Source organism: Sus scrofa, chromosome 1 (assembly GCF_000003025.6).
Source record: "Sus scrofa isolate TJ Tabasco breed Duroc chromosome 1, Sscrofa11.1, whole genome shotgun sequence".
NCBI classification, from domain to species: domain Eukaryota; kingdom Metazoa; phylum Chordata; class Mammalia; order Artiodactyla; family Suidae; genus Sus; species Sus scrofa.
Genome location: NC_010443.5, coordinates 114576521 through 114599433, shown reverse-complemented (window position 1 = coordinate 114599433; position 22913 = coordinate 114576521). Strand labels below are relative to the sequence as shown.

General features: G+C 45.0%; 1 protein-coding gene across 5 annotated transcripts in view; it reads left to right on the top strand.

Moving 5' to 3' along the window:
- The window catches only part of CGNL1 (cingulin like 1), a 204184-nt gene that overhangs the window by 28898 nt on the left and 152373 nt on the right, over window positions 1-22913 (top strand). For 2 of the 5 annotated variants that reach the window (XM_021094676.1, XM_021094685.1), the window contains exon 1: window positions 583-670. The exons of 1 other annotated variant lie outside the window; for it this stretch is intronic. The gene's annotated coding sequence lies outside the window, so the exon portion shown is untranslated. 2 more of the 5 variants (XM_021094658.1, XM_021094672.1) reach the window with 2 other exon arrangements.

Below are 22913 nucleotides of genomic sequence, written 5' to 3'. Positions count from 1 at the left end.
CCACCCGTATTTCTAGACTTAGTAGGTGCTCAATAAATACTCAGATTTGCTGTAGGAGAAAAGTTATGCCTTACAGTTTTTGACCAGGTGGGAAGGAAAAGGCTGCCTGGAAAGTAGGGAGAAAACTGGGCAAAGGGGCCGTAGGGAAGGGATAGAAGTCGAATGGGGGTGTATGAACCAGGCTCGGCTTCCAGCAGACCGGGCATTTGGAACAACCGCGGCTCTGGCTTAGAGGTGGAGGTGGAGGTGGAGAGGCGGTTGGGATACTTCTTGGGGAAGCAGGAGGACAAAGCGTTGCTGGAGGGGAGTATGAGGCCGGGTGGGGTGAAAGTGCTGGCGCGGGGCGGGCGCGGTCCCGGCCGTGCAGTTTACGGGCGGTGTCTGGGTGCGAGGAGACGCGTCCAGAGGGCCGGGCGGCGCCAGAGGACGCGGGAGTGCGGCGAGGGCCCGCGGCGCGGGTGGAGCGGGATGGGCGAGCGGGCCCGGGAGGGGGTGGGGGCGCCGAGTTCCCCGGCCCGGGCGGTGTTCGCTCGGCCCCGGCCCCTCCTCCTCGAGAGCGGGCGGGGCGGGGCCCCGGCTCGCCCGGCCTCCTGGCGGCGCCTTGGCCCCTGCACTCGGGCTGGACTCCGCTGGCTGCGGCGGGAGCTGGACCCGACAGGCGGCGGTGACGGTAAGTGAGCCGGGGGCGGCCGCGGAGATCCTGAGCCGGGGGACGCGGGCCGAAGTGTCTGCTTAGGCAGCGGGACCCAGAGGACTCGGACTCCACCAGGTGCGCGGCGTTCGCCGTCGGAGCCTGGTGCTGCGCAGCGCTCGCCGCCCAGCGCGCGGCTCCTGGGGCTGGAAGGTACCCTCCTAACTCCCGCCCGCGCGCTGCGGGAAGAAAGGCATATCTGGTGGTCGGGTGCCCCGGGGCCCGCGTCCAGGCCAGGGGCGAGGAAAGGGCTCCAGGAACGCCTTGTACTGAAGAGGAATTGGCAGCCTTTGCACCCCTGTCTCGACCCTCGGGCTCGAGTGACAGCTGAGAATGAGCCAGGGTTCCTCCTGGACCCAAAAGAGCACTTCAATTCCTGTCCGACCCTGTTTTACTTAATTTCTGGGCATGCTGGTCCCGACCACCCTTTGAAAAGAAAAGGCGGGTGGGCGTCCCTCTCTCCCTCTCCAGGCAGGTCGTCCTGAAAGCCCCTGCCTCACGTACAGCACATATCCTAGCTCTCCAAGGGACTTTTCCAAGTTGCATCACTGCTTGGCCTCTATGCAGGTGCTTGGCTGTCATGTAGGAGTTACATAGGGTTTTTTTGTTTTTTTAAACTTTGTGTATTTACTCGGTGTATACCCTTTCATCCTAAAGCAGCAGTGTTTTTCTAGCTTTGCTCACAACACCTTGGTAATTAATCATTGGGGTATTGGTTCTCAAACTTGGCTGCACATCTGGAGAGTTTTAACGATTATTGATGCCTGGGCCCCACATCTAGAGATCCTGATTCAGCTGGTCGGGGGCACAGCCTGGACAATGGACTTTTCAAAAGCCAGGTGATTCTAATGTGTGGTGATTTTTGCTTCCCACAGCCATTTTCTGAACTACTAGAGATTTGCCCTCTGTAATTCACCTCTTTACCTGAAGAACCTGTGGGTTGGTGCTTTCCAACTTTAAGCTGCAGATGGTGCCTTTTTCGGGAGTTTCCTTGGCTTCTGTTTTTCGGTTTACACAAAATATTGCTAGTGCACTTTCTGCCAAGGGTGTGGGAGTGTAGGAATTAGAATCAAGAAGTCACTGCAAGGTTCAAGGTTATAATACAGGGTTGCCCTGTTTAGGGAAAATTAAGCGACATTTTGTTTGTCCTCTTTGGAAAGGATTTCAGATTAAAAGGAGGAAAACTGGTTTAGGAATCCATCACTTTTTGGAGATCCTCTGGCACAAATAATTATTCTGCATAAATGTGTATTATTTTATTTTAAGAACTCAAGCTGGCAAGATCCTTAAGGTTTTGTGGTTGATGTGGTGTCACTATGTGTGTTAAGTTTCATTGTGTAGATTGGGCTTATTCCTGATGTGTGATTAAGCCCAGCAGATGTAACACAGTGTTTATTTCTTATTAAATAATAATAGAATAACATCTGGGGAATTGGTGCCTATAGCATGACACATCTGAGGTGAGACCTTTACCATTTACCAGATAATCTTAAAAAAGATAGGGAGGGGAGTTCCCGTCGTGGTTCAGTGGTTAACGAATCCGAATAGGAACCACGAGGTTTCAGGTTCGACCCCTGGCCTTGCTCAGTGGGTTAAGGATCCAGTGTTGCTGTGAGCTGTGGTGTAAGTTGCAGACACAGCTCGGATCCCTCATTGCTGTGGCTCTGGTGTAGGCTGGCGGCTGCAGCTCCAATTCGACCCCTGGCCTGGGAACCACCATATGCGTGGGAGCGGCCTAGAGAAGTCAAAAAGACAAAAAAAAAAAAAAAAAAAAGATAGGGAGGAGTTCTTGCTGTGGTGTGGTGTAGTGGATTAAGTATCTGACTGTACTGACTCAGGTCACTATACAGGTATGGGTTTGAACCCCTGCTGGTGCAGTGGATTAAAGAATCTAGCATTGGAGTTCCCATTGTGGCTTAGCGGAAATGAATTTGATTAGCTTCCATAAGGACTCAGGTTCCATCCCTGGCCTCACTCAGTGGATTAAGGATCCAGCATTGCCATGAGCTGTGGTGTAGGTTGCATACGTGGCTCTGATCTGATGTTGCTGTGGCATAGGCTGGTAGCTACAGCTCTGATTCAATCCCTAGCTTGGGAACTTTCATGTGCTGTGGGTGTGTCCCTAGAAAGCAAAAAAAAAAAAAAAAAAAAAAAAAAGGGCAGTGTTGGGACAGCTGTGGCATAGGTTGCAGCTGTGGCTGGGATTTGATCCCTAACCTGGGAACTTCCATAAGCCGCAGGTGCAGCCATTTAAAAAAAAAAAAAAGGGAAATAGTACTAAGGAAAAATTGAACATATATGTACATTGACTGAATTTGATCACATGTCTTCTTAAAGTGCATTTTCAATGTGTCCTTGCTATTGTGACAATCTCCTGGGGTCTTGGTTAATTGACCATGGTACCTAAGAATGATGTTTGTATTAGATTCCCACCTGTATGCTGTCTGGCCACAAACTAGTAGATTTTGTTTTTTTCTTAGGTGTTGGTCCTCTGTATTGCATTTTTATTAGTAGTGGGGTGACATACTTTCAAGAGTGCCCTCCAGAGGTGGAGGAATGTTTGTGTTCATTTCTAGTTTCTAATGCGAATCAAAAGAACACTCATTTTGAAAAATATAAAATTGTAGAGTTTTTCCCCCGTTTGTTTTTCTTTTTTTGCCCTGCCCCTCTCACTGTATTCCGTTGCTGGAAGTGAGGCCACCAGGGCAGCAGTCTCAATTGCCTGGGCTGGAGAGTGGAGGTTATGTGGAGTGCATGGTCTCACAGGGTGGGCCCTGACCCCAATCCTCAACCTTTGGGGGGAAAAGACCATATGGAAAGTGTTTTCCTACGTTGAGTTTTTTTGGACCAGGCCAACAAAATGAAGCCATGCTGTTGACTGGTTTGTGAACTTGCTAATCTTGTCACCATTTGGGGGGAAAATGTTAATTTGAGGATGCTGTTGAACTTTTAGTGCCTGAAAAGTTGCACCTGAACAGCAGTAGTTAAACTGTCAACATAATGGTACATTCTGGGGGAAAAAAAGCCTATGTAAATATGGACTAAAATCGATTTATTTAAACATTTCTCTTCAGAGTAGCCGCTTTGATATTCTAAAGTGATTAGAAGAAAGTAAGTGAAGGAGGAGTTAGAGAGGGGCTTCTTCCTGTAGAGAAATGGTTCAGCGTTCAGAGGAGAGATCTTGGGTTTGTGTTTAGACTGCCCTGCTGGCTTCTCTTTCTTTTCCCCTTCGAGTGGGGACAGTTAATTTGCTTGTACTGATGGGGTGTGGGAGGAGTTAAAGAGTTTAATGGCCTCCTTAACGCCCTTTCCCTACCTGCAACATATTTATCCAAGAGATGCCATTGACCTTTTTAAAAACAACACGGCTGATTTTGTGCTTTTCCTTTCTTTCCCTCCTGTGATCCTGGCACTGAAGGGCAGTGAAATGGCTGAGAGGCATTAGAGGAGAAGAACAAAGTTCAAGGGGAATTGTAAAATTGGATAATTTTCCCTGAGTGACCGAGTGCTTACTTTATTCTATCACATGACATTGCTTTTATCAAGAAACAAGCTATGGCATGAAAGCCCTGAAAGTGGAAAAGAAAAAAAAAAAAGGGGTGGGTTGATGGGAATAGTTACCGGGGTTGACAGACTTTCCTGTAGGGGAAGCTTAGTGGAGCTTTCAGTCAAACACCCCAGTCCAACCCCACTTGCCCTTTCTTTTTTGGGCACTGTCCCTTGTCCCCCAAACCAGGATCCCTGGGAGGGAGAGTGCATCATCTTAAATTCATCCCAAAGTTTTGTTGTTTCATTTCTTTCTCTCTTTCTTTTTTTTTTTGCTTTTTAGAGCCACACCCGTGACATATGGAGGTTCCCAGGCTAGGGATCGAATCAGAACTACAGCTGTGGGCCTACACCAGAGCCACAGCAATGCCAGATCTGAGCCGCGTCTGCGACCTTCACCACAGCTCACGGTAATGCCAGATCCTTAACCCACTGAGCGAGGCTGGGGATCAAACCCACAACCTCATGGTTCCTAGTTGGATTTGTTAACCACTGTGTCCACGACGACGAGAACTCCTGGTGTTTCATTTCTTTATTCACTCATTTAACACATTCAGTTCTTGTAAAGACCCCACTCCTGGCAGAGCTCTGGATGGCTCACTGAGTTCTTGGTAAACAGGGTGCAGTCTCTGAGTTATGGAGCTTGAGATGTAAACTGGTGTTCTAGTAAGCTGGGAGCTCTTACACTCACAGTGAGCATGAAGAACTGGGGGTGGGGGGTCCCAGGTTGCACCTGGCACTTGTCACCTGGTTAGGTGGATAACTTGTCAATTCATGGGGCACTGCAGGCCCGGGGAAAGCATTACTCAGGTTTAAAATCTTTTATTGAATCCCTATGTCAAGTTTTGAATAACTGATTTCAGTTACTTTGCTGATGGAGGAGAGGAAAGAGTTTGCACACAGATCATATCTGGGGAAGGCGGAGAGTGAGGAAAGAAGAGACAGGATTCTGGCAAGAGTGATTTGCTTCAGGGGTACTTAAGCTAGCAGTGCAGGGAAATGACCTGCGGCCAGGCAGCTGGCAGAGAATGTGCCTGGATCTGTTTTTGGCATGTTGGCAACTGGCAGCAGAAGCTTCGTGAGTGGTGGCTACCTCTCCTGTGCAGCAGAGCTGGAAGGGGAGTACGGCCACTGTAGCACTTTTGAGAGCAAGTGGTTTGGTTTTGTCTGTGGCTCCAGTCAGTGTGTGGACTTCATTATTTATCATCCTATTGTCCCTTTAGCTCAGCTTTCCTTGAACGTACAGAAAACTGGACTTGACGCTGCTTTGGGAAGGCAGTTTCCAAATAGCTGGCCTGCAGAAGTAGTCACTGCAGTTCTGTTTGTTGATTGTCCACCTTGCATGTGTTGGGTGGCAAGCGGAGCCTTGTCCCCCATTGCTCAAAAACTCAAACATTCCTGAGAGGCAGGTGGCAGCGGCCTCATTTTACAGATTAGGAAACTGAAACCCAAAGAGGTGCTGGATCTTGGGCAGGTGATGGGAAGGAATGGCAGCCTGATGTTGCGAGTGCTTGGGAGGCCTGAATTCAAAGGTAAGGCCTTTCCACTGGTCCGTGCACCTCTGAAGCAGAGCTGATTGAGAAATTGTGTTTCCTGTGCCTTGTTTTTCTGACATCACAGTTCCCGTCGGTCTGGATTGATTTACTGTTTGCTTCTACTAGATGATGTGTAATATTAGACTGAAGATCACTGCAGGCTTGTCATCCCCAGGGAGATTTTATGAAATCCTATTTTTTCTGGCTTTTTTCATGGAGAGGATAGATTTGGCTGTTGAGGAAGGCTCCGAATGGATCCCAAATCCTAGGATAGAGAGAAGTTATCTCCACATTTCTTCAAGCCCTGCAAACCTCTGAATTTTTGGAGATAATTGGTTGTTGGGTAAGAGATGAAAAGCAAAATGCAGTGTTAAACATTCTGGAGCAAAACGAAGCCGTGCACGTTCAACTCCTATTTACGTGGTGCTCCTGACAAAAACAAAAGGTCGCTGCATTGTAATTACCACAAGCTCTTAAAATTGCACATAAGAAGGGTTTAGAGGGTTTAGAGTCGTGCGGACCTGTAATTAGTAAAGGTGAGTTGAAAACAGGGTTACTCCATGTGTGTCCATTAGTACAATGGGCTCTGGCTCTGCGTTTCACCCTAAGAAGGGTCAGCCCCGGGGAACGTTTCCAGGGGACTCGGTGGAGGGTCGTCATGGAGTTAGTGTTTGGGATTAGCACACAGGGCATTCGTCATGGGCGATTTCAGCAGCCTGCCTGGCAGCGTCTTGTTTCATAGGGTGGGTTTGGTCCCCTGCTGCCCAATCCCAAGGCTTTCTGCTTCCCTTAGGTAGGGGATGTGGAGGCCCACTACTTTAGTTTTCTTGTATCTAAAGCCCTTTTATTATTAATAATCTTTCCCTCTTGTTTATCTCTTTGCTATAGGATTGAGGCAAGATGATCTAGATTTTCTAGTCTTAGCTTCAATAATTCAAATTTTACCTCTCTCTCCCCCTGGCTCTCCAGCCCTGCATTTTATTGCATGTGAAACTGGCACTGTTTTCCCTTGCAAATTGGAGTCCAATCTGGGCAGGACACCCTGCGACTAAGACACCTCCCAGGGGTCCTGTGACGTCAGTGGTCAGTGCTGTTGGTCCCATTTGCCAGTTGAGGAACCTGGTGAGGTCTTGAAGTTGGTACTGAGTGGGAGTTTGGGGATTCCAGCCCAGAGTTTGAGCCGCTGTAACAGCTGCCCTCTTGTGATTTTGTCACAAAGGAAAAAGAAATGGCCGGTTTTCGAAGTCATGAAAAGGGCCTTATGTATATCCTAGGAACTAATCCATATCCTTGAGCTGTATTGTAGCTGTGTTACAGGTAGCTTAAAAAACAAACAAAAAAAAAGATTTGCTTCTCTACCATTTTTTTTTTCCTCTGAGATTTTTATCCTCCTTATTAAAAACAGTGACTTACTCAGAATTACACAGCAGCAGCTGAAAAGTTGATTAGCCTCTCTCCTTGCCCTAATCAAATATCAAAAACCTGGAAAGTTTACTGAGAGTGGTGATTACAGTGAAAGCTTTAGGAGTTGGAGAGGTACTGATAGAGAAAGAATGGAGGGAGAGATAAGAGAGAGGAGTTTGCTAAGGGACTGCTGGCTGAAGTTTACCAAATTTAAGATTTTTTTTTTCACTTGTGAGGTTCAGGTTTGGGGCTTGAGCACCTTTGTTCCACATGCAGTCAGCCCAGCTCAGCCCTAACTGTCTGCTCTGCCCCGAGTCACCTTTTTGAGGGGTGAGGTGGGGTGTAAGGTTAGAGGAACTAGGGAAGTGGGGGGCGGGGGATTAGAACCACTAGTAGCCTGGTGCCTCAGGTCTGGTCTGCTCAGGGCATGACCACCTCTCCCTATGGTTTGGGTACCTGCAGTGAGTCCAACTTCCTGGATGGGGTACAGAAGAGGCAGAGGGTCACCATATTTCCCAAGAGTCTTCCCCAAATCAGTGATTCTCGTCAAAATAGCAAATGTTCCTAGAGCACTTCGCTCCAGTCCTGTCTGAGAGAGTTTAGCATAGCAGCTCTGTGGAGTGGGTACTGTCTTAAACCCATTTTACAGGTGCAGGAAAGAAGGCTTTAAGAAAATATGTCACTTGTCACAGCTCTGTGGCTCCCAAGTGATCAGATCCAGGGTTCAAACTCATCTGGCCCTGAGCTGTGCCTCTCTGGGCCCTGAACCCTGGTTACTGCACGGGCTCTTCATTCATGCCTTTGATGCACCCACTCATTCATTTCTTCACAAATCATTGACTGCTTACATATGCCTTTATCTCAGCAATTAGATCCCCATCAGTGCCCTTTGCTAATGACAGAAGAACCCCCTGAAAACCAGTAAAGAGGAGGAATATTTTGACTAATCTCACGTCCTTGAGTCTAGCAGAAAATAGATACTCAGTAAAGTTTTCTGGGAGGAAGGGCAGAAGTCGGTCAGCCCTTTGAAAGGTGACATCTTTTTTTAAAAATCTTTTTAGGGCTGCAACTGAGACATATGGAAGTTCCCAGGCTAGGGGTTGGCTTGGAGCTGTCGCTGCCAGCCTGTGTCATAACAATAGCAACGCCAGATCTGAGCTGCATCTGTGACCTATACCACAGCTCACTGCTCATGGCAATGTCAGATCCTTAATCCACTGAGCAAGACTAGGGATCAAACCCATGTCCTCATGGATACTAGTAGGATTTGTTACTACTGAGCCACGACAGGAATTACAAAATGTGACCTCCTGAATTTCATGTCTGTCTTACTAGCAGCCACAGTGGTTTCTAAACAGAAAAGCATATGAACACTCAAAAGGGTGAGAGTGTAGGGGGAATCTCTCATCATCATAATCAGGAGGATTTTTTTTTTTTTTTTTTTTTTTTTGTCGTTTTGGGGCTGCACCTGCAGCATATGGAAGTTCCCAGGCTAGAGGTCCAATCTTACCTGCATCTGCCAGCCTACACCACAGCCACAGCAAAACCGTATTCTTAACCCACCGAGAGGGGTCAAGGATCAAACCCTTGTCCTCATGCATACCAGTTGGGTGTGTTACTGCTGAGTCACAATGGGAATTCCAGTCAGGAGGAATTCTTGAAAAAAGCATGTTTGAAAACATGTATCTCAGACTTTCATGGTCAGTGATATGTGTTTGTGCTTCGAGCATTTATTATTCAAGGAGCATGCCTGCCCCCCGCTCACAGGTTATTTTGTAAGTCAAGGAGGCCCTTCAGATTTCCAGGCATTGTTGGGACTGTTCTTGCCAGCAGAGCACTGTTTTCCTTGGAGTTGAGGATCAAACCCCAGCAGGGTTCTAGCCCATTGGCCATCTGCCCTGGGCAGGCCCAGTTTAACATTTAAGTAAGTGAGCTGGTGGAAGGTAAATCAGTCTCTTGTTTTCTCATTCCATCTTGACGTTGTAGGGTGAGAGCATGGGGATCTCGCCTGTTTGAGTTAGAGGCCACATTTGCTCATCACAAGGAGTGTGGTGGTCTGGGCTGGTTCCTCATCCATTTGGGGATTGTTTCCTCATCGGGGAAATGGGCATGTCACTCTTACCTCATAGAGCTGTTAGGGCTACATCTCTTTGACATTATGGGGGCCTCCCTGCTTGCCAGTGTCTGAAGACCTCTTGGTTGTCACAACCAGGGGTGCTGGTGGTAGCTAGTGGGTAGAGCCCAAGGATGCTGCTAAACACCCTGCAAGACACAGGGCAGCCCCCCAAAGACAGTAATCTGAGGCTGAGAGCCCTGGCAAGGTGGCACCTCTAACAGTGGTTGTGGTTGTGTTTTTTAACAGGTCTCATGAAAGGGAGTTATTGGCCAGTGACAAAGAGCTCAGCTTTCTTAAGTGGGGTGGAGAGAATGGAATTTAACCTTTTATTGGTGCTTCTGGGTTACCCCACAGTGCCCCTGAAGTGTGGGAAGAGCTTCCTCTCCATTAAGTGCTCCTTCGTTTGTAATTGTGTGCACCTATTTACATATAAATAATACATATAGATTTACATATAAATAACATAAGATTTAAAAAAAAAAAAATCCCTTAACATCTCAGGGTTGTTAAACCTGGCTCTTCAAGAAAACAGCAGTGTGGGACCTTGGAGGAGAAGCCAGGCTCCTGCAGCCACCGTGTGGCCTGATGTCAGCTATCGACCTCAGGAGGCTTGCTTTTCCTCTCTGTGAAAGGGGAGATAGTGGTCACTCAGGAAATGCCACTAAAAAGGGATTAGGGCTCAACAAGCAAGGAATATCCACGTTGCAGGCAAAGTGGTAAAGTAGGCCCAGAAAACATTCCTGCAGCAGAGCATGATTCTGAGTGCCTGTGGCTGAGAGCCGCCTGGTCACCTCTGGGTTCATCCTTTGGTTCTTCTCCTGTTTGCTAAGTGACCCTGGGCAGGTTTCTTGACCTTCTTGTACTGTGGTTTCCTCACCAGTAAGCTGAGGCTAATGATAACAGCACCCACCTGAGGACAGGTGCAGGGAGAAGTGATCTGTCTTTAAGATGTACATAGTGCCCATGGGAAGCTTAGCGCCATAGATGAGGTGTTACTAGTAAGATGTGGTAAGACTGTGGTAAGATACACACCAGGTAAAATCGACCATTTTAGTCAATTTAAAGTGTAATTAAGTGCAGTGGCATTAAGTACATTCCCAGCATTGTGCAGACATCACCACCATCTAATTCCAGGACTTTTTCATCATCCCAGAGGAAACGCTTCATCCAGTAAGCTGTCATTTCACGTTCCTCCCTCCCCTCCAGGCCTGGACCACCTGTCTCCTTTCTGGCTCCCTGGATTTCCCTATCTGGTTCTTTTATATAAATGGCATCATACAACAGGTGGCCCCCCTTTTTTTTTTTTTTTTGGCTTTTTAGGGTTGCACCCTCAGCATGTGGAAATTCCCAGGCTAGGAGTTGAATTGAAGCTAATAGCTGCTGGCTGTAGCCACAGCCAATAGCTATAGCAATGCGGCATCCGAGCCGCATCTGGGACCTACACTGCAGCTCACAGTCACGCCGGAGCGATGCCAGGAATCGAACCCACATCCTCGTGGATACTAGTCGGATTCATTTCTGCTGTCTCACTTACAGGAACTCCCTCGTGGCCTTTTGGTCTGGCGTCTTTCACTTAGCATCATGTTTTCAAGGTCCATCCATGCATCGTGACACCCATCAGCCCTTCGTTCTTTTTACCTGGTGTCTTTGTAGTTTTGCCAGGTCTGTTCTCCCACGTCATGTCCTGTTTGCAAGTTCGAGAATGTCCTTTTTCATTTGTTTGGGTCCTTTTTGGCCAGCCTTAGTTTTTTCTACTTTTCTCATCTGTGACCCTTGCCAGGAGTGTTGGAATGAGGCTGTCACAATGGGTTCTTGGTGCCAGCAGGCGGTGGGGGGTAGTGGGTGGTGGGGGTTAGGTCTCATTAGATATTTCTGCTGAAGAGTTAGCAGAAGGAGCACACACACCGGCTTCATTTCCTCAGGACAGCATGGCAGGTTTAAAAAACAAGTGTCTGGAAAACACCCACCAGGCCCTTTTATTCCTCTGTTTGAAAGCTTTCCACAGGAGAAGTGGCCCTCAATTAAGTCGTTTAATAAAAACCTCCCTCTGTTTTAAAGCTTTCTTGGGAAGTGTTTACATTTAACGCCGCTGCGGGCTTCTAAATGAGGAGCTGTGGAGTGAGGGCTCCTTAACTTGTGCCTTTAATCATATCCTTTGCTTTAGATTTCCAGGTGGAAGCCTGGGCCAGATTTGTAGCTTGTCATTGACTCAGACAATCTGGACTCTATTCTCACCCAGCCGCCTCCCGCCCTTTGGCCACCCCTGGGGAGAAGATTCAGAGAAGCCTGAAGCTTCATAGAGATGTAAAGCTAGCTCCTGGAGAGAGACTAGACTGAAAGGAGACGGTGTGTCACCCCCACCCCCCACCCCTCAATTCTGAGCTTAGTAACAAAGTGGGGACTTCAGTAAGAAGAGACTTAAGAATTTAGGAGAGCAGCTCAGGGCCCTGAGATGCTCAGTCTTTCAGGAAAAGACAGAGCTCTCAGCAAGGATTCTGAGATTTCTTGGGTTAAGAGCCATGGGCCCTTAGAGCTGAGGAGGCTCTGCTTTTTGGTCCAGATCTAGAGGTGAGTAGGCCCTGCCAAGAGGAAGCAGGATATTGGCAGCTTTAGGGAGCTTACAAGGTTCTTTCATGGGAAATGCTAGGGTTTATCACAAGGAGTGTCCAGGGAAAAGCAGTGTCCTGAAATAAAGGCCACTTTAGCATGGCCCTCCCCTTGTGCAGCTTTCCTGGGGATCCTCATCAAGCTGGCCCAGGACAGGAAGGTGGGGAAGCCCAGAGTGTGGCACAGGCTGGGATTTGCAGAGAGCCTGTAGGGCCTGGTGGTGATGAGCCTGGACACTGGCCCTGGACTGCCTGGGTCCAAATCCTGCCTCTGGGTTTAAATGAATTAATCTATATGGCGTGCTTAGAATGGTGTCTGTGTGGGGAGGTGTATACATGTATGGTCTTATTATTCTGACGCTTCGCTTCTGTGAGCCCCCTGTTAGAATGGAGGAATGCTTCCTATTTTCAGAGCTAATTCAGTTCCCTGCCTGGCAGGTCTGTGCTGTCCATGGGAGAGGGTGAGATCACTGGACCCTTAAAGAAAACTTGTAGATGGGGAAATCATGCTTGATGAATCTATTAAGATCTCTGAGGGAGAAAATAAATGTGGGAAGAAAGGCAAGCCAGTGGATGTAATTTATTTAGATTTCCCAAAGACCTTTGAAAAGACTTCATGCCACAGGTCATTAAATGTCTAAGTCTGCCACAACTCTCTGTGTGTGGATGTGAGTGTAAGAAGGACCGTGCTTCAGGAGTTCCCGTTGTGGCTCAGTGGAAACGAATCTCACTAGCATCTCTGAGGATGCAGTTTCGATCCCTGGCCTTGCTCACTGGGTTAAGGATCTGGTGTTGCTGTGAGCTGAGGTGTAGGGCACAGACGTGGCTCGGATCTAGTGTGGTTGTGGCCAGTGGCCACAGGTCCGATTCGACCCCTAGCCTGGAAACCTCCATATACTGCAGGTGTGCCCCTAAAAAGACAAAAAAAAACAAAAAACAAAAACAAAAAAAAACATGCTTCAAACCATCTTCTCTCTTGTCCTTGATGAAAGGAGAGGGATGTGTAATTGTCACCTTTGCAAGTGAAATGTAAGTCTTTATAAAGTAAAATTAGAAGACGACATTGGAGTTTTTCCCAATATTCCTTGTGGCTATTGACTATATTTTTAAATAATTAATTTGTGGTCATTGGTGCACCTGCACAGCCAGGGTTTGGGACTAGGAGTTGTATGAGCTGTTTTCTAGCTCAGATCCCCATCAAAAGCCTAGAGTATCACAGGTGCTCAGTAAATGTATGTGAAGTGAATAAATGAAGATTAATAGGTCAAAGGGATTCATTAAAAAGAATTCAAATTCTTGGAGTTCCCGTCTTGGCGCAGTGGTTAACGAATCCGACTAGGAACCATGAGTTTGCAGGTTTGATCCCTGGCCTCGCTTGGTGGGTTAAGGATCTGGCATTGCTGTGAGCTGTGGTGTAGGTCGTAGATGCGGCTTGAATCCTGCGTTGCTGTGGTGTAGGCTGGCAGCTGTAGCTCCGATTGGACCCCTAGCCTGGGAACTGCCATATGCCACGGGTGTGGCCCTGAAAGCACAGGGCACAGATGCTGAATTTCATCCCTGCTGTGATTAAACCCAGGACAATAAATGAATGAATGAAGTGAATAGAAGCTTTGTCAACAGTGACCCCTCTCCCCCAGTAGAATTTAGGAAGCTTGGGGGTTTTGCTAGACCAAAAAGATACTTAGAGGAATTAGTATTTTTGTATTCATTGTGCTCTGGTTCCTATGGGCCTAATGTGTATCGGAGTTTATATGTATGAATGATGGATGAATTAAAATCTCCTTAAAATAAGCACAGATATTTTATTACTGCATGTCTACTATGTGCCAGGCAAACTTACCATTATATTGACCATTTATTTGTTGTATTAGGTTTTGCTACATAATGTTGCTGCATAACAAACAATCCCTTGATCTCAGTGTCTTACCACTGCAAAAATTACTATAAGCATTTATTTTTCTACCAGGTCATCTATTGGTTGAGTATTGATTGGTTGACCTAAGCTGGCCTTGGCTGGGCCGGGCTAGATTCCAGGTTTCTGTTTGGCTTCAGGTCCCCTCCACGTGTGCTTATTCTGGTCTGTAGGCTGAACGGGCAATGGTTACCTAGGACATCTCATCTGTGGCAGATTTCAGTAGCCTAACAGGGCATAACCATTGGTAACACAAATCCCGTGGCCAAGCCCAACATCCTTGTGGTGGGGAAGTATACTGTGGCCATTCTCGTTGGAGGTATTATTGCAAAGCCACATGGCAAAGAAGGGGACGGGACACAGAACCCCATCACAGGGGAGTAGAATGCAGGAAATGGTGATTGAATCCACCGTGGTGGTCCAGAATGAATGAGAGGGATGAGAAAAGTATAGGCCAAACCAGTCTTTTGGGGGCTCGCTAACTAGGCCAGCTGGATATCTTTTTTGTCCAGATACCAGCCCAGGCCTCGGTCTTTGCTGTAAATTCGCCTGGTACGTGCTGACTCCACTGAATATCACTTGATATTCATTTGCTGTGACAGTGCTCCTGGGAGGTCTGCTTTCTTGTGGTAGGAGCAGAAGTGATGCTCCTGGTCAGCAGTCCGACCTGAAAGGCTGCCCACTGTGGTGGCAAGAGTGACATGTAGAGCAGAGGGCCAGAGTATCCACGGAGGCCAGGTCTCAGCTTACCCTTGGCCTGGCCACCTCTCAGCATAGGTCTGCGGGAGTCAGCCAAACTCCCACCTCTAATAGTCTGACAGTTTATCCAAGGGCCTTCATGCATCCTGTCCTCATCTTTATAAGGATCCTGGACTTGTGTTTCAGGAGGCCTTCTTTGACATTAAAAGAAATAGGCTTCAGGAGTTCCTGTCGTGGTGCAGTGGTTAACGAATCTGACCAGGAACCATGAGGTTGCGGGATCAGTCCCTGCCCTTGCTCAGTGGGTTGACGATCCGGCGTTGCCGTGAGCTGTGGTGTAGGTTGCAGATGCGCCTCGGATCCTGCGTTGCTGTGGCTCTGGCGTAGGCCGGTGGCTACAACTCCGATTAGACCCCTAGCCTGGGAACCTCCATATGCCGCAGGAGCGGCCCAAGAAATAGCAAAAAGACAAAAAAAAAAAAAAAAAAAAAGAAAAAGGCTTCAGAAGGTTGGGTGACTTCACCAGCCAGCTCATAAGTTGCAGATTCGAACTAGGTTGTCCAGTTTCCAGTCTGGGCTGTCCTTCCACAACCTGGTGACTGTTGCAGCCCAGCAGAGAGTTGTGTCCGGCTCTAAGGCATTTTGGATAATGTCCTGGCCTTGCAGTGACAGTGTCTACTTTCCTAAGTAGCCAGGTGAACTTTGCACTGCCTCAGAGGGAGCAGAATGAAATATTGGTCTCCCTTTGTGTTACCTTTTTGCAGTGTGTCCTTTTTTGGGGGAAAGAGCTGCTAGGCTATCCAAGGAAGAAAAGACTCTGGCTATTAACAGAAGATGCACTAAAAATAGATGAGGACTAGAACCCTGTGAAGCCAAGGCTCTGAGGGGACACTCTCCTATTGGTCTTGGAGGTGGGGGGATTATAAATCCAGTAGACTTCTTTTTGGAGAACGGTTTGGCAGTAGGAATACTTTCACCAGCACCTAAGTAGACAAAACCCAAATAAAAGTGATTTAGATGGTAAGGACATTTACTATCTCACGTAAACAAGAAAGTTCAAAGTTAGGGCAGTTTGGGGTTAATTAATGGAAGACCCAGATATGTTCCCTCTTTGCCAGCATCAGTGTCTGACATTTGTCCTCAAGTTTGGCCCCTTATGGTCCCACTGTGGCTATAGCTGCTTCAACTACCACATCCTCATACACGGTGCTGTGGGCTGTCCAGAGGCAGGAAACGAGGAAAGCAGAGAAAACCTTTGCTGAAAGCCCCTTGCAGAACTTGTGTGCTACATTGGCAAAACTGGGTCAGATGCCCACCTCTCAGCCAATGACTGGCATGGAGAGATGGGGCTCCCATAGCTTGCTTAGACCAATCTTGGGCTCCATGTGGGCACTGGAGGAGAGGGGACAAAACTGGAGCTTTGCTGGCCCCAGGGAGAGGGGCAGTTGCTGTGAGTAGGAAGCCACTGGTACCAGACACAGCATTATCTTTCAAAACTTAAACTGTCCGTATTGTGACTCAGCCCTGTCACAGTTAGGAATTTATCTCATAAACATACCTGCAAAAGTGGGCTGGCAAACAACAAGAAAATTTATTGCAGCATTATAATAGCATAACACTAGAAATAGCCTAAATACTTTTCAAGGGGACTGGTTAAATAAACTAAGATATAAGTATTATGGCATTAGTCAAATTTGTAAGTACTGATAAAAACTCATAAAATAGACTTTTGCACCTTGCTTAAAATAAAAGTATACTAAGATCTCATTACTGTTTTTAAAAAGTCTTTTTTTTTTTTTTTTTTTTTTTTTTGTCTTTTTAGGGCTGTACCCATGGCATATGAAGGTTTCCGGGCTAGGGGTCAAATTAGAGCTGTAGCTGCTGGCCTACACCACAGCCACAGCCACGCAACATCTGAGCCACGCCTGTGACCTACACTACAGCCATGCCTATGACCTATACCATGCCTGTGACCTACCCTACACTATGGCAACGCTGGATCCTTAACCCACTGACCAAGGCCAGGGATCAAACTTGTGTCCTCATGGATACTAGTCAGATTCATTTCCACTGAGCCACGATGGGAACTCCTTAAAAAAGTCTTAATTCTTGATTGGAAATGTGTATTTCTGGAAAAAGCCTCCTGAAACCTGCTTATTTCTGGGCTGTGGGATTCGTAGTGTGGTTGGGAGGGAAATTTTCTTTTTCATTTCAAGCCCTCCTTGATTGAATTTTATAAAAACCACTATGTATATTACCTTTATAATAATAAAATGATAGCTGTATTCTTGGTATGCACAGGGGCTTACTGAGAGGAAATAAGGCCCTAACAAAGGCATTATCAGAAATGTGATTGTGAGGTGAGTGCCATTTGTGTGTAATCCGTGTGAAGGGAACTTGTGGAAAGAAAAAAGTCCAGGAGTGAAAAAAGATCATTTTTTATCTCCCTTGGCACCTGAGGCAGTGTCTTACACATAGTAGAGTCAAATACACATTTGCAGAATGAATAAATGTTTCAATCAAGACCCAAAGCAATTTTATGAAGGACCAAGATTCAACCAAGCAGCTCAAATCAGCAAGAAAGTAGATTCTGCTGGAAATTTTATTCTGCAAATGAAATATGTCTGCTATTATCTACTTTTTCCTTGCACTTCCAGAATCTAATTCATTGCTAAGAACCTGAGTATGCAACTTTCTACTCATCATCCATCTCATACTGAAGACTGCTGTGCCAAGTTGTGGATAATAAAGCTGAATAAGGTGTTTACACCAAAGGATTGAGCAGACAGGAACTCCTGTCATATTTTGGCTGTGTTTATAGGTGTGGCTTCAGTGGAGAGGTATCTGGGTGTCTTAAAGTCTGTGAAGTACAGAATGAGCAGTTAACTTTTTACACAAAATAAGGTTTTTGATACCCTGGACTAATAAATCGGAAAATTGCTGTCTTAATTATGTCACTCTGATAATAGGGAAAAAACACAGATAGTAGTAGTGAGATAGGGATTTTGGATCTGACTGGCCAGTTGGTAGAAAAGTGTGAATGTGCCTCTTGGTGAAATGGAAGAATTATATGTAGTAATCATTTCGAGCACAGTTCTCTTCCACATAGAAAAGCAGAGGCTTATGGGTTTTGAAAAGCCTTTTTATTGGAGGGGGAGTGGAGTGCTACCATTCTGTTGTGCTGATATTCTCATTCCCTTGCTTGAGGGTTCTTTCTCGCTGAGTTTGATTCTTGTAAAACAAAGAGAAAATGTTATAACTGACATTTCCACTGAGTTGCTTTTAACTTTTATACCCTTGGGTTTTAGCTTTTAGCCCTTCTGTAATGGCCACCGGATGCCCACTCTATTCAGACAATGATGATATCGTTGAGCTATGGTAAGATCATTTCCTTTGGAACAAAATGAAAAGCTTTTTGTGCTCACAATTGAAGGAAAATGTAAAATTTTAGTGAGGCTGCAGGTTGAAAGGAGTCCATGTTTGAACACCATTCACTGTGCTGCTCAAATGTGCCATGGAAAGTTTCCAGCATGCTTTTGAAATACAGAAAGCAAATGTGCCTTTTCAGTGTGTACTTTTTATTTTAAATGTTTACTTATTTATTTATTTTTGGCTGTGCCAGGGATCGAACCCACACCACAGCAGCGACATGAGCCACTATAGGACAATGCCAGACCCTTAACCCGCTGCACCGCAAGGGAACTCCCAATGCGTGTTTTTTAAATGGCTCCTTAGAAATATTTGGAAGAAGCATAATATTTGACACCTTGGTTGGGATTATGTTCCAGAGTGATTGACATTACTTATGAGAGAGGGGAGGGAGGAAAGGAGGGTTGGTTTGCGCGTGTGTGTGTATACATACAAACCACAAATATTCATGTTTACTTGACATAATCTTAGTACACAGCTTCCTCTGGTTTTTAGACAATCTATCATATATCTGCAAAATCTGATTACCTTTTATCATTTTAGGTGAATTCTGTATCTGTATCCGAAAATATAAAAATTAGTGATAGTCACCCTTTCATAGCACTCAATAGTGCTTGGTACTCCTTCATGCACTTAATGTTTAATTAACTCATTTAGGCCTTATAATAACCTTATTATATTATCCCATTTTGCAGTCGAGGAAACTGAGGCACAGAGAGATTAAATAACTTGTCCAAGGTGATACAGCTAGTAAGTGGTGGGACTGGGTTCAGACCCAGGCAGTCTGTCTTTCCTTAGTTGAAAGCAAGTTGGAAATTAATTAAAGTAAAAAATTTGTGAGATGTGAGTCATTCCTAATCTTGCTTCATCTTCTAAATTGGAGAGTATTCTCAGTGTTTATAGTGTTTCATTTAACTAAGACAGTCTGCTATAATCTGAGTCTCTTGCTTCATGACCCTCGTTTTAAGTTACTTTACACAGCAGGCATATACTTTAAAAATTGTTTTAGTTGTAAATCTGAAATATGTTAAAGGACAGTAAATTTAGCCAGTCAACATGAAAATCTTCTAACAGAGTTACTTGTCTCCTCTCTTTCTTTAGGGAAGAAAGATGAGCTCTTTCAGTTCCCAAATGACTCTTCAATTTAAAATGAATTATTCCATTGGAATAAAATAGTCTTTCTCCTCTTGCAGAAAGCAGCTACAGCTTTCAGAAGCTAAAGCCATTTTTCTCTCCAATAGTCTGTGATCAATCCTGACTACTGCCAGTTTCCTTTCTTTGGAACTTCAGCAGCAGCATAACTAGTGGTTCCTCCTTCTCTCTGGAATAAATGCTGTGATTGGTGTTTTACACAGACGACTTCTGAATGCCTAGGTCACAGCCTGTACATCTGGCCTTGAGTAGTAGATAAGAACAGGAACTGGGAGAGATGTCAGAGTGATTATGAATGTAGGGTTTAGAGCAATGCCTGGAAATAGTAGTAAAACCTCGGAGATGTTTGTCCTACCACTGTTGTTAGGTATTGTGCTAAAGCTTTGTGCTGGGCACTGTGTTTAACACACTGTATGCATCACCTAATTTAATTCTCATTTCTTCAGATGTAGAAACTGAAGCTTAGAGAGGTTAAGGAATTTGCCCAAGGCCACACAGCTAGTCAATAGAGCTATGGTGCGAACCCAGTTTTTGTTGTGGTTGATGTTAAAGTAGAAAAGCACAGAAATAAAAAATGTACACTATCTTCCAGAAGTTTTTTCACGCTTCCTCCCAGTCGTTGTTCTTCAACAAAGAACACTACTCTCTAATTTCTCTCACCAGTGGTAAATTTGGACTGTTCTTGAACTTCATTAAAATGGAATCGTATATATTTATATATATATATATATATATATATATATATATATATATATATATATATTTTTTTTTTTTGCTTTTCAGGGACGCACTGGAGGCATATGGAAGTTCCCAGGCTACAGCTGCCAGCCTACACTACAGCCACAGCAACATGGGATCTGAGCCTCGTCTGCGACCTACACCATAGCTCATGGCAATGCTGGATTCCCAATCCACTCAGTGAGGCCAGGGATCAAACCCACATCCCCACGATACTAGTCGGGTTCATTTCTGCTGAGCCACAGCAAGAACTCCCTGGAATTGGATTCTTAAAGTGTGTACTCTTTAGTGTCAGTTTTTTATTCAACAGTATGTCTGAAATTCATTGATGGATTTGCATGTAGTAAGAATTTATTTTTTTCTCATTGCTAAATACATTGCTAAGTTTTCATTATCTGACTATGCTTCAATAATTGGTTTATCAGATATTGATGGCTTTTGAGTTGTTTGTAGCTCTTGGCTGTTATTGCTAGTGTTACATTCCTGTATATGTATGTAGGTTCTTTGGGGGTATATCTAGGAGTGGAATTGCTGGGTCTTCATATATCAGTACTGTGAAACAACATTAAAGTGGTTGTACCAGGTAACACTCCCATCTAGCAGAGAGTGAATGTCAGTGGCTCCAGTGTCAACATTTGGAATTCTGTGTCATCTTCATTTTAGTTATTCTGGTGAGTGTACCAGAATGATCAGTGGAACTTTGTTGTATCAAACTCAGTTTTTTGTTTGTTTGTTTGTTTTTTTGCTTTCTAGGGCTGTATGTGTGGCATATGGAAGTTCCCAGGCTAGGGGTCCAGTCATAGCTACAGCTGCCAGCCTACACCACAGCTACAGCAACGCTGGATCCTTAATCCACTGTATGAGGCCAGGGATCGAATCTGCATCCTCACGGATACTAGTTGGGTTCATTACTGCTGAGGCACAGCAAGAACTCCCAAACTCAGTTTTGACCAAGCAGATGCTTACTGTAAAACATGTGGAAAATATAGCAAAGTATATTGAAAATTCAAAACTATTTTCAGTTCTACCATCAAGATAGACAGCTGTAATAGGTGTATTTCCTGTTTGTTCCACTGCATATATGCATGTATGCTGAACACAAAATTGGAGTTGCAAGTAAGATCCTATTAAAGGGGGTGTTTGGGGTACCTATATAGTAAAATAGGAAAGCAATGAGTGGAAGGCCCAGGAATAGTCTTAGTGGTTTTGTAAGTGGGCATCATCATACTGCCATTTTTCTATTCTACTTGGAGGAAGAAGGAAAGGGGAAAGGAAGGCAGCATTTATTGTGCACTTGCCATGCCTGGAGCACTGTGGCGCTGGCAAGTGGGAAGTGCTCTTGGCTTCCAGATAGACTGAGCCCTGTGAGAAAGTGCAGCCCACCTGCCGGCCATGTATTGTACAGTGTGTTGGGAAATAAGTCTTATTTCACACCTGGTAACTGAGCACGCTGTAATACTGGGCTCGTGTTGTGGTGTAAATTGAAGTTAATTAAACTGGCAGGTTGTTTGCCCAGTTTTGAAGGTACACAAACCTCTGTTGTTTCAACTCACTTGAACATTAGCCCACAGAGAACAACGCTTGGAATGGAGAATACTTATTTGGTGCATAGTCTTCATGTTTTTACCAATTTATCTGTTTTCTTCAAATGTACCAAATCCAACTGTTTGTTGCTGTTGAACATGGAATCTAATCTCAGAATCCTAATTATAGTCTATATTTCACAGAAAATCTGTGAGTTTCTGTTTTATAATTTGCATGACTGGCTGAAATGCTGGTTGGATAGTTTTTTGAAAAGTAGAACCTCATTGGAGGTCCCGTCGTGGCTGAGCGGAAATGAGTCTGACTAGTGTCCATGAGGACAGAGGTTCAATCCCTAGCCTCACTCAGTGGGTTAAGGATCTGGCGTTGCTGTGAGCTGTGGTGTAGGTCGTGGATGTGGCTCGTATTCTGAATTGCTGTGGCTGTCATGTAGGCTGGCAACTGTAGCTCCGATTCGACCCCTGGCCTGGCAACTTCCATATGCTGCAGGTGCAGCCCTAAAAAGACAAAATAAAACAAAACAAAACAAAAATTAAAAAGAAAGTAGAACCTTGTTCCTTGAAGCTATGCTTAATCTCCTAAAGACCCAGGGCTGATTTTTGTTGCCAGTAAAAAATCCTTAAGTGGGAAAATAGAAAAAAATGACACAAGAAATTCCCAGTGCTACAATCCTGCATTTACTCTGTATGTTCAAGACAATCAATAGAGATCTCTTGGCTTTCTCTTAAGGGCAGAGAGTATCTTTGTATAGAGGATTGCTGCCCAAGGGTAAAGTTCTCTTAAGTTAGTTTTGGGTGTGTGTAGAACTTAGTTTTAAAAAATATTTTATTGGAGTATAGTTGACTTACAACATTGTATTAGTTTCATGTGTACAGAAGAGTTACTCAATTATACATATATATGTACAGCTTTTATTCCCATATAGGTTATTACAAACTATTGAGTAGATTTCCCTGAGCTATGTAATAGGTTCTTGTTAATCATCTATAAGATGATTATGCTGTCGTGTGTATATGTTATTCCCATTCTCCCAATTCCCTCCCTGACCCCCTATGGTTTCCCCTGTGGTAACCATCAGATTGCTTTTGAAATCTGTGAGTTTCTGTTTTATAAATAAATCCTTTTGTATCATTTTTATTAGATTCTACATGTAAATGATAGCATTTGGTATTTGTCTGACTTACGTCACTTAGTATGAGAATCTCTAGATCAATCCATGTTGCTGCAAATGGTAGTATTTAGTTTTTTTATGGCTAATATTCCATTGCACATGTGAACTACATATTTTTTATTCATTTCCTCTGTTGATGGACATTTAAGTTGCTTCCTCATCTATGGTAAATAATGCTGCAGTGAACACTGGGGTGAATATGTATCTTTTTGAATTATGGTTTTCCTGGATATATGCCTAGGTGTGGGATTGCTGGATCGAATGGAGTTCTATATTTAGTTGTTAAAGAAACCTTCATAGTATTCTCCGTAGTGGTTACACCAACTTACATTCCTACCAACAGTGTAGGAGGGTTCCCTTTTTTCCATATCC